Genomic DNA, 13536 nt, shown 5'->3' on the forward strand with positions numbered 1-13536 from the left:
CCACCGCCGCCAATTTTAATTTACAATAATCCAAACACTGATCTCTGCAAATTCATTGTCAAACTGAACGTTTCAGCAAGATGAACCCAATGACATCAAACTCAGTCCAATCCAAGTCCAAACAGGATAAAATCAAGGAGATGAAGCATATGTGGAAGCTTAAAAGCATTAATTTAGTAACTAAATGATTTCTAGATATAATATATTTATAATCGAATCAATCAGCTCAACGAGACAAATCCAATAAGCCCAATATCACATAATTTTGACATCATCAAGGAACTTAAATACTTGATGAAAATTTTATAATCAAAGGAATCAATATGGACAGTTTGATGGAACACTCCTAATTTATCCTAATTTTTCTCTATGTTTATAGAGCATGCTAGTCCTGAAAACCTATTTATAAAATTCCTTATTCTTCACATAAGGTGGGAGGTAAAAGGAGAAGAGAGAACAACAGAGAGCTCTCTTATATTTTCCAGTCATCACCGTCGACGACCACCCCCAGCTATTACCACCAATAATCACCATCACCATCAACGACTACCTTAAAAAATTATCACTTTCTCGAGAATACTAAGAAGATATAACCCTGCTGCTGGGTATATTTTTTCACCTAGGACATCAATTTTTAAAAATCCCTCTTTAGAAAATTAAGCCTTGTTGTTGGGCATAAATCATCTATTTATGGACATTTCATCTTTGTACTCTTCTTCTTCAACAATAAAGAAAGGAAAAAAATCTTTGTATCACTTACTATATAGTGAACTTTGCAACTGGGCTAAGCCCCATAAATTTTTTACCTTTTCAAATTTTCCATGCAAAAAAATCTTCTAGTCTTATCATTTTTATTTATTTGTGTTGAATCTTTGCATACTACTAAGACATGAAACATAAACTCTACCAACTCAAAATTTCTAGATTGTAATAATATTCATTCAAGGAAGTAGCCCACTAACCACTTTTATATGTAATTGTGCCCACTAGCATGCTACGGGTTCCATCAAGATGATTCATTAAGTTTACTCACCATTTATAATGAGGTTCTCAAATTTTAGACAAATTTTAGTCTTACATGATTATTACACCACTAGCTACAAAATTTGTGAATGCATATTTATTATAATTCTATCATATAGTCTATATTGTAACTCTAATCTTAACACTCACGTATACATATGTAATCATATATATATCAAGTGTGGGCATATCGTGTACTTAAAATTAATCACTAGAGAGGGAGGAGATTGTGATCTCATGTAAGAGCCATTGTAAGATACATATCTGAGGGGGGGGAGGAGGTTGCACACTATAAAATTTCATGATATGTAGTGATCCGCATCATACAAAACAATTGTAAAACAAAAACTAGAGAATAGAGATAAAGAAGACTAAAAGCTTAATAAGTCTCTCACATTTCTTACAAACTTTTCTTACAGAATTCTGTAACAAAACACTATATATATACCATAACAAAGGTTTATTCCAGCTATACCGTAATAGTGGCATTTTAGCTTGAACTGTGAGGATGCACTTGGTTGTTCTCAAGGAGTGGAGGAAATTGTCTAAGTATAAAAAGTGTTGGACATAAAATAGCTTTTGGAATGTCTTGATGACTAGTAAAAGTGTTATTAACACCTCCCTGCAAGTTGATAGTGGACTCATAAAGCAACAACTTGTCTTTAAGCATGGTGAGCCTTCTAGTAGATAAAGCCTTTGAAAATATGTCAGCAGTTTGGTCTTGAGTGGATATGTGATGAAAAAGAATTTGATTAATCTTTAATACAATCACAAACAAAATGATAACCAATTTCAATATGTTTTGTTCTAGCATAAAAGACTGGAATGTTTGCAAGAGTCATTGCTGAAATATTATCACAATATAAAGCATTAGGTGAATGGGAAGAAATACCAAACTCAAGAAGAAATTAGAGAATCCAAAGAATGCTAATGGTGGTAGTGGAAAGATCACACAAATATGAACTAGAGGCGAGTGGTTATGATTTAAGCAGCTACAAGCCATTAAAGATGGAACCGTGAAGGTGAGGTTGATTGGTCTTATGATCCTTAATGACATAACAAGAAGAATCAAATGTTTTAAAATAATTAATATCCACGGAATGATTATATACATAAAGAAGATCATAAGCAAGAAGGGGAATATGAGATAGATTAGATAAAAGAGCTTATGATGGGGGTGTAAGAAGAAGACCTTGATTAGTGTGAGTGTAATAGCCCATATTTGACCAAGCTAAATAATTTTGTGGGAGTCATTATAAGTCTAATTTATAAAGTATACCCACCATAACATAGCTATTGTTATGCTTTAATTATAATAATTTTCTCTTAATTTTATGAGTAGTGTAGAAAATTGACACAACTCGGTATAAGCATAGTTTTTCAAACAATTAGGTGTTCGTTCAGCAAATCAATTTCACCTGAGCATTCTTGACATGTTGGGATATTTTTTGAATACATTTTAATAGTTTTTAGAGCTAAAAATTTAAAGATATAAAAGGATTTATCTAAATTTTATGGTGAAATCTAAACAATTAGCATAATTATAAATATATCCATAAAATATTTTATTATAAAATATCTTTATCCACTCACCATAACTTCTTTATATGACATTTTTTTTTCTTTTCCCCAAGCCAGAGATTAGAATAGGAAAATAAATGGAAAAGAGATGAGGGATGATAAGAGAAGTTTGGATTTATAAGTGTTAGAGCCATTTTTGTTCAACGGTTAAATTGAGAAATTTGTTCATCGCAAGGTAGACAATAATTACCCTACCCTTAATTTTAATGATTTTGCATATTTGTATTTTATAAAATGTAGTTTGGTCAAAAGCAGCAAAAATTAAGATATCTTGTTTTTTAGCAAACTTCTACCGTTTAACCTTTAGTATATTATAAAAATTACCCTCTCTAGCATTTGACTGTAATATTATTATATTTTACTAGATAAATTTAAAGCTATAATTTTTTCAAGTAAATATATAATATACAAAAATTATAGATTTCTCTATATTCTATGAAATAATATATTTCATACATCATATTGACTTATATTGCATAGTAAAATATAGAATTTTTGTGTAAGTAAGGAAGGTTGGCTGTAAATACTTAATTAATATGGGTTGGCTTTTAAAACTTAATAACCTACATTGGAGGGTAGGCTCACGAACTTTCCTTTAATCAAAATATTGGTGGTGTAATCCTAGTTGTAGCATAATAGAAAAATGAACATCTTTTGGCGGCCATATTCGTCAACAAACAAAGAAAATTTATCAAAATTATAATGTCTAACGGACTTTCGATGAATTCATTTTTGCCCGTAAAATGTGCGTCAAAAGGTTCCAATGGAATAAATATCCATAAAAAATATTTATGACTATTTTTAAATGGATTACCAATGGAAGCTTGCTTGTTTAACGAACGAAAAAATTGCAAAAACACAAAATAAAAGACAAAAATTATAGCTTAAAAAAAGAATCTCAAAGGAATCAACATGACTAAGATCAAGGCTGAGGACAAGGGCCTTAAGGGAATCGAGAGCTTTCAGCGGTCAAAAAAGAGAGCATGAGCAAAAGATGAAGGAAGGAGTGGGAGGATTGCCATAATATCTCCCATTTTGTTTATGGTCAGCAACATACTTGGACCTCGAACCTGGAAATGATTAGTGTTCAGGGCCGAAAGTTTGACTGTTTGTTTTTTGTAAAAAATTATGTAAATTTTCCAACAAAAATTTACTGAGAATTCTATCGGATTAACTAATTACTGTCAAAATTTTCAACAAAAAATTTCCACTCGAAAACCAAAATTTTTCACCGTAAAATTTCCAAGTGAAACTCCGTTGAAAAATTCGTTGGAAATTTCGACCAAAATTTTTCATAAAATTTTTTTGCCGATAATGACCATTTTTCCTGTAGTGTAGCCTATAATCGAGTAACCGAGTTACACTAACAGTTTGAGGGAGATGAATCTTAAATGATTATTGAAATCCACTTGTGAAAATAAATAATTAATATGAATAAATGAAAGATAGTATTGATAGATGGAAGGACGAATAGATTGCAGGATGAAAACACCACATTTAAGCTGGATGTCCTACCTTGTTATTCATAATTATTTTCAATATTTTATTTACATGATAATGAATTAACTAATTGATAGATAGAACTGAAGTTGTATTGATATAACCTATATTGATATTGTCTAGCATACTGACATACGCAGTTGATTGCTAGTCCTTTTAGAGCTATTTTTTTATAGTTTGATAAATCTCCTTTGACCTCACTAATTTTATTTATTTTATTCTCAATTTTAGAGATTTCCTGTTATACATATTAATTGATGATAGATATTAATTGAAATTAGAGTAAGTATATTGAATCTTTTATCTTGCATTGAGAGCACTGGTAAGTTTTGGTAACTTGTCGGATTTTATAAGCTCATTATATATTTTTTATTGATTTCAGGTCTGCGAAGGAGTCAGTGAAAGTTCAAAAAGGTTGTTAAACCTCACAGAACTAGCTCGAGACTCACCAAGAGGGGAGATGAATTTGTAATTTAAAAAATCTTAAGCAAGAATTCTATAAACAGTTTGATCACTTAATGCGGAAGCTAACTATTTAATAATATTTAAAATACTAATGATGAAATTCTAATTAATATAACAGAATATTAATCTAAGATTTTCACTAAGTATTTATCATTATAATTAAGTGCAAAAGGTAAAGTGTTGAAAATGAAAAACGCACCAAAAAGTTTATAGTGGTTCAGTCAACCTTGACTTACGTCCACTCCCCGGAGTCCTTTGCTCCAAGAATTGCACTAACAAAAAATGACTCTTCTTTTGCTCCCAAAGTAAGGCAGAGAAACCTTTATAGACTCACTTTCACCAAATCTTATGGCAGCAAACCATGAATCATTTTACTCCCTCCTAAAGAATGCAGAAAACCCTGAATGCTTTTATTCCCACTTAGAGATGATAGAGAACCAAAATTCTTTCACAGGCAGAGAGCCTCAAATCCTTTTTCTCCATCCTTGAGAAGGCATAGTACCTCGAGGATTTGACTGCGAAGCCTCTCTCCCAAGAGAGCCTTCAAGAACTTACCAAGGCTTAGGAGGAGCTAGGGTGTAGCTAGTCCAGAGCAACCATGTGATCCCCTCATATTCCTTCTCCCTCACACTCAACCTCACCTTCTCCTTCCTCTAAAACCTTGGATTTAATTCAAAAGCTTCTCTCTTAAAGTACCTTCAACAGTCAGAAAATCCTCTCTTATTTTAAAGAGATTCTCAAAACATTGCTTAAGTATTGGGCTTCAAGAAACCCTAAAAATTCAAGTTGGCCATCACCATTCGTATAGTACGATTGGACTTTATATAGTATGATCAGTTCAAAAACTAAGCCCATTGAGTACAATATAAATAATTATTCAGACGAACTGTCCAACTTTTAAAACACATTATATTGTATAATCCAAAGATCATCCAATATGATCTATTTTCTTTCTCTACATTCATATAACATGATTTCTGGGATGATTAGAAAATATCTATGACAATCATCCCATACTACAATTATCATACAATACGAGTAGTTGATTTCAAGTAGGTCATCCAGTATGATTAGTTCATAAATGATGGTTTTGTTTGGAACGATCTTTGAGATGACCAAATTTTATCTTTGTCAATTATAAGATATGATCAAGATCATATAGTATGATCTGTTATCATTAATTAAACCATAATTTAGCTGACAAATTATGAGGGTTAATTTAAGGTAGATTTCAAAATTTTTGTATAATATGAATCAGATCGTGCAGTACAATTAGTTAAAAAATCAAAATTTAAATATCTTACTTAATTTATTCGGTGGCTAGGGTTTTGAGATCATAACAAATTATACGGTATGATCAAGATCGTATAATATGATAATTTCGTAGAAACTAATTGCTTAATTATTCGTTAATCCCATTCTTTTATATTGATCAAATAGTATGATTATAAGTCAAATAGTATGATTAGCATGAAAAATTTTAACTTTAAAATTTTTCTCACTTCCCTTGTGTGTGTATACACGGACCCCAATTACATACTCTTATGTGGCTAGACTCAAGAAATAGAAAATAAAGAAAAAATAAATATACAGGCTTTGTTTACTTGACATTCCTATTATATCCATTATGTAGCTTTCAGTAGCCTTGAGCAGTATATATTTTACCTGCAATGTCAGTGCTCATAGACAAAAGAAATATCTAAAATATTCAACAAGAAAAGTAATATTCAATTAATAATATTTGTAATGTTCAAAATCACAAACTTGGGATCATGGACTGCAACAATCTTTCAGTTTTTGATGATAACAAACAATGTTGGTTGACAAATAAGATAAAAAATCTTTTTTCCTAAGCTCCCCCTCACTAGATAATAGATTTAAAAATTTAGGGTTGCATTTTTTTTCATGAAAAACAAAAAAATGTAAGATAACATAAAATAAAATAAAACAAAAAATAGGATTCTATTAAATTGAAACATACAACCAAACATACATTTTCTCCCATTTTTGACATCACCAAAAATAGGAGGAACACAAAACAAAGTGAACAGTACAAGAAATAAAAATATTTAAATATAATAAACAAATACTGGAAATAAGATGGATCTTGATCAGGTGGGAGTGGTAGTGGTTGTTGAAAGTATTTAGGGATGGAGGTAAAATGATCTTCAATTTGGAAAAACTTTTCTCCAAACCATCACATGCCTTCTTCATCCTGTTGTTATTATTATTGGATATGATAGTCCAGTCGAGCTTTTAATCGTTGAAGCCACTGAATTATGTTGTCCTAAGGGTATATAGGGTATGTAGGTACATGTGGTTGTATTAGTTGAGGTGCAGGTCCACCTACAAGAGTAGCTTCCCATTCATCAGCAAAATCTAGCTCATCATGCTGGTACCCCCAATGAAAATGAATACAGAAGGAGTCATTCGTATAAATAAATGGGAAGAATATCAGGAGGAGTAGGGTAATTGCTTTGTTTTTTTTTTTTTTGTCTAAGATATACCCTATGACATATCCTAATGCAACATTTTGCTTTCTTCCACTATTGGGATATCGAATATGAGTCATATTTTGGATATAATAAAAAATCATATATGTTTCATCAAATTGGGTATTTGAAATGATTAGGTATATGACTATGGAAAGAAGTGGGGCTATGTTAACATGATCTCTAGCTTTGGATATAATTGAGGTTCTAAGAATATAGTGGATTTCCTAGGCATTCTGATTTAGAGTGTGGACTAAGGGTTGATGTTGATTTATGAACACATTCCTAATAGTCAGGTTTACAGAATTCTAGTCAAAATAAGCTATAGAGATCAGGGATTATGGATGAGATACTTCAGTGGAAAGATTTATATGCTCCACTAAATCTTCCTTAGTGATCTCTACGAGTTGTCGGCAAACATATGAAGTCATGGTAAAAGTTTTCATATTGAGCCTAAGGTTGGCTAAGAATTCATAAAGTAGTTCAAAATTAAAAGGAAAGGTTAGTGTGAGAAGGAATTAGAGAGTGGTAGAGGCAAAGATGTTCATCACCTTGAATTTGAGAGCTAGTTGATTTAGTATTCTATATGGCGTGACTCGAGCCTCCTTGAACTTGTAGTAGGCATCTTCATCTCTCGCAGATAAAAAATGATTGTCAAAGAAACAAGAGGATGAGCTCCTTTGGGTCATTTTGTCGCATTTTCTTCCACCGGCTAATAAAGAGTTTAGAAAGGAGAGACTAGGAGTTTGAAGGAAGGATAAGTTGAGTGATTAAAACCTTTGAAAAACCTCATCAATTTAAAGATTTCCACAAATTATGCAGTACAATGTGATATCATATAGTACATCAAACAAGTTAAATTATCTGGACGACTTATCGAAAAAAGGTGTCAAATAATATAGTACGATCGATTTTGTACTAGATTATATTAAGGATTTGCATTCGTCTTGAGCAGTTATTTGAATGACTTTTGACTAAATGCGTCATACAATGCGAACAAGTGTTCATACAATATGAATAGTAATTATAATCATATTGAATGTATTGAATTTTTCCTAACAAAATCTAACATGTGTATAATATAATATGAATGGAAGTTCACACAGTACGAAATGTAATAATGATCGTACCAACTGTATTGAATTCATCCCAAAAGATTCTAACACATGTTTTGTGAGAGCTCGTTCCTTTTATTTCTCCTCTCTAGATTTGATTTTCCTCCCAGGATCGTCCGGGACGAAATTGAGACCGTCCAGGACGATCAGTGCATTGAAACAGCTGATTTTTCTGGAATGGGATCGTCCAGGCCGATTTTGGATCGTCCTGGGACGATCATGTTATAGATAGCTCTGGAAAATGATTTTGATGAATTGATTGAAATTCTTTTCAAGTTAGATCTTGGGGTGTCACATGTTTTGTATAATATGAAGGGTGGTTCGTACAATGCGATCACTCATAATTGAACTCATATGGACCTTTGATTTGGTTAATGGTTGTGATTTGTGAATAAGTAAATGTATCATACGGTACGAAAGAGGATCATACCAAAAAAAAAATCAATTTTGTGGATCTAGTGAAGAGTGCATGTGTGATGATCAGAATACACCCTTTCTTAAAATTAAAAAGAAAATATGATAATACATGAATAAGAAAAAAATCATATAAAATATTGTATATAATGCAAAACATACTAAATTCAAATTTCAATTGATAACATAGTTTGATTCATCCTGAGTTTAAGCATGAATGTCTATAACACCTAATCTAGTCCTCAAGATGCTAAAGGTGTCATAAGTTAGGAGTTTAGTAAATGTGTCTGCTAATTGATTTTTAGTATATATATGAGGTAGCTCTATATCCCCTTTAAGTTTCAAGTAGATGTGCAACACATGATTTTTTATGGTAGTTTGTTATGGGTCACAGGAAATAGTGATTTGAGGAGGGAGATTCTATATGAATCCTATTATTCTAGGTATACCAGTCACTCATGAATCAATAAAATGTATCATTATTTGAAGTGTACATTCTGGGGGCTTGGATTGAAGTGTGATGCTGTAAAATTTTTGACTAAAAGTGAAGCATATCAGATGGTGAAAGCTGAGCATCAGTGACCAAGTGGAGTATTGTAGTTGTTCCCTATTCTTGAGTGGAAAGGGAAAAGATCACTATGGATTTTGTTATAGGCTTTCCCAGATCTAGGAGTGACCCTAATGTAGCACGGGTGGTTGTAGAAATATTGATGAATTCTACTCATTTTCTTCCAATGAGGTAGACCAATTAAGTTCATAAGTTGGCTTAACTATATGTAAATGTAAAAGAGATTATCAGGCTGCATGAAATTCCTAAGATTATTATTTTTTATTGTGATAACAAGTTTAACTCAAAGCTATAAAGTGGTGTTCAGGAGGGTTTAAGGAAGAAGTAAAACTTTAGTTTTACCTTTTAGCCCAAATGGATGGGAAGTCTCAAATGGTCATTTAGGATCTAGAAGATATATTGAAAGCTTAGATGATCATATACCTTTGATTGAGTTTGCTTAAAATAATATCTTCTGGACAAGTATTAGCCTGGCTCCATATAAAGATCTATATGGAAGAAGGTGCAGGATGACTTTATCTTAGGTTGAAGTGGGAAAAAAAGATTGATTGGTCCTAAACTGGTGGATAATGTTACTAAGAATATTAGATTGATTAGAAAAAAGTTTGGAAGTAATAAATAACAGTTAATGAAAATACCTAAGAATAAGTCAGTCGAATTTCAAGTAGGTGACTTTGTGTATCTGAAATCCAACCCGATGAAGGGTGTAAGTAGATTTGGAAAAGATAGTTAAGTCCTCAATATATATGACATTTTAAAGAGATTGAGTGGATTGGAATGTCTGATTATAAGTTATTTCTGCTAGGCCACATGTCCAATATTCATAATGTATTTCATGTATCTATGTTGAGGAAATGGGTGTTAGATATAGATTAGAGAGTCCTAGAAGTTGAAGTAGAGGTGTATCTCAATCTGACTTACAAATAAAAACTTGAACGTATTCTAGCTTTTAATGTTAAACAATTAAGAACAAGGAGATCTTAATGGTCAAAATTGAATGGAAGTACAAACTAGAGTGAGAAACAACTCAAGAGAAAGAGTATGAAATGAGACAGTTGCATTCAAACATGTTTTAATTGATTTTTCATAGACATTGCTATATATTGGAAATGTTAAGGATGGCATTTTCAATAAGGAGGGGAGAATGTAAAATCCATCATAAAAATTTAGATAATGTTTATATTATTGATTGTTAAGTTTAATTATGTGTCTTAGAATGTTGAAAGCTATAGAGAGTGACTAAGGTTTTGGGTTGAAAAACTAAAAATTCAAATATTGAAAATTTTTGTGATGGTGTCATAACGCCAGGGTTAGTGGCATCATGATAATAAGCTTTTGGACCCATCTTTCTGATATAGATGTGGGAGAAATTCTGACCCCGCTTACTAGAGGTAGGTGCGGGGGGTAAAAGGAGGCATAAGTGGAAGAGGAGATTTAAGCAAGCATCAGAATATGTGTTTGATATGCATTGCATTTCATATATTAATATTTAACTAAATAAGCTTAAGGAGTGTTCAAAATTATGTTTAGTAAACTTTCAGTTTCTGTATGAATTATGCTTGAAAAATAAAAGTGAGAATGAAATGCAAGTGAATCTCTAAAATTAAGTATTATGTACAACATTTGAAAACTTTTGTGAAATGGTTAGGTGATTTTGAAAGTATAAGTGCCAGCTCAAGGATCAGGTATATACTAAGACTTTGGAACACTCGGGCTCTTCTTATACTTTAACTAATTTACAAGTTTTTATGTTTTTCTTTAAGCAACTGCTTAAACTAATTACACTGAATATTTTTATCTATGAGGGGTAAGTGAATGAGTCTACTGGGTTAGTTAAGATTACTTTATTCTTTTAAAGTTTCAGGAAAAAGAAAAGGTCCTACCTAGTAGGTTAAGTGTTGAGGCATGGTTTTGGACCAGGATTCCTAATGTATGAATTTGTAATCCAGCAATTAATTGATTGATGTACAGACTTTTGTGATCCGAATTATTATAATTATATTTTGATGAAATGAATGTTGATTACACTGTTTTTATATTTTGATAGTTTAATAGCTCTCGTTGTAACTATTAGGTGATAATTTATTTAATTATAAGTTTAAGTAAGTTCAATCCTTCCATTAGATCCTAGGGCGGTACTATAGTCCTCCCACTAAATCTATTACTGCTAAAATTACACTCCATATATTCAATTTTAGATCTACTAAAAAAACTTTTATACTCTAAGTTTGACCTCCATAATTAAAATTTTCCTTCAACTCCCTCTCTAGTCTTACCAACAAGAAGAATATTATCAACAAAAAGTAAATACTAGGGTACAACCGCTTGTAAATGTCTAGTAAGAATATCCATGACTAAAGAAAAAAAAAAGAAGATATGGGCTTCAAGTTGATCCTTGATGTAATCTAACTGAAAAAAAAAGAAGATCATCTTAAAATTAAATTAAGTTAAAAATACTTCAATAAATTGCAATTACTTTGTTGAAATATCTTTTTTTTTTTTTGAAATTTACAAAAACTTATATAACTCTAGATCATCCTCTACAAGTATAACTGCCCTTCACAGATGAGGGGAAACTCACTCGTCTTAAATTCTTCTTCATAAGCTCTTGTTATTTCTCCTAAAAGAGGCTTGACACTATCTTGTTTTGGCGAAATATTCTCATTTTACAAGCTCTAGTTTTTCTCTACTATGAGTATTGAACTACCTGTATAGACAAAGTACTTTTCTTTTATAGGCTTTTACTATTAAAAGAAGTTCACACCTATCTTGCATAAGCAATGCATAATCCCTAATTCATAAGCTTTAGTACTCCATTGCAGATGGCTTGATAGGTGGTGTGTATTGCCATCATAGACTTCAATTCTTCTTCACTAAGAGTACCGAACTATCCTTCACAGGTGGAACTATGATCAAAATTTAAGATTTTTAATCCTTGTGATGGAGCTCTAGTCTTCCTCTTGAAAGGGAAGCACTATACTTGTTTGGTCATATTGAGGTCCAAAATGAGTGTTTTTTTAACCCAATTTTGAGATTCTAACTTCCTCCCCCTATTGAGGCAATTGCTTAAAATTTTAGTTCACCATTTGTGATAAATGGGGATTGATGCAACGAGTGTCTTTGGCAACATATTGAGATGATGATAAGAGAAATCCCAACAAAATTACTCGAAATTTATTTGGGGACTCCCCCTATTGAGGCTTATATCTTTTAAGATAAAAAATAACATGTATCATTTGGGGACTCAACCTTTTATGATTTTTGGGAATTTGTGTCTTTTAAAGTTTATAGATTTTGAGATTTATGGAGACTACCTTTTGATGCTTACTTCTTTTGATATTTATGGGGAATCTACACTTTAAGAGGCTCTAATATTCTGAGATTTTTTTTTAACGAGTGGACATCAAACCAAATACTTACTCTCATAGATTCTTTCTACTGAGAAATATATCCTCTACTAGCTTTCAATTGAGGCTTCCTTCCAAGCATACCTTTCAAGTGTTTAGAGTAGAGATCCTATCGATCATGCCGACATGGGATCTTTTAAATAAAAAGTAAAATGCAATTTTTTTTTTATAAAACTTATTTATAAAAAATATATATATAAACTTACATAATGGAGATATAGTATATATCCTTATTTTTATGTTAGATCTATTAGATATGCATGATAGTCTGAAATCAAATATGTGAGAATTACATCATTTACGGTGAAAACAACTGAAAATTATAGTGAATTCATCTTATGTCAAAGTCTATCTTATGATATTATAATAGCTGTCAATAAGGACAGATTGATTCAAATCTTTTAAGGCTACCATAAGATTAACGGTTAGCTAAGTAGCACATAAAGAATGGGTTGATGTGGCTGTGCTTAAGAAGACATGATAAGGGTATGGTGAAAGAAGAAATTTAGTGTGATGATGAGAGGAACACTTGAAAGGGATGAAGGATTTGAGCATGGTGCTCTTCCATCATGTGCATATGATATGCAAAGTTAAGTCTTAATAGCCTTTATTAGGGATACATTAAACTCTTTACATAGAAAACCTAGAAAGGGAAAAGATCATGGGGCATGATTTCGTTGAAATGACTCCACTAGTGTATTTTCTATATTATGAATGATACCCTTCCCCTTAATTTGGGAAATTTTTGATACAATATAATCAACATGAACTATTAAGGATAAATTATATGGAAAAAGTTATAAGAGCCTTGAGATATTGGAGTTATCTTCAAGTGATTGTTTGTGTTTGTTCAATCATTCTCTTTTGAGTAGAGAAGACTACGGAGCAAGAAGTCCAACATAATCTTAGCATTGACATCAAGAATCAAAGTTGATGACGATATAATGCATCAATCTTACTAGTGATAGCTC

This window comes from Dendrobium catenatum, unplaced genomic scaffold (assembly GCF_001605985.2).
Source record: "Dendrobium catenatum unplaced genomic scaffold, ASM160598v2 fragScaff_scaffold_665, whole genome shotgun sequence".
Classification (NCBI taxonomy): domain Eukaryota; kingdom Viridiplantae; phylum Streptophyta; class Magnoliopsida; order Asparagales; family Orchidaceae; genus Dendrobium; species Dendrobium catenatum.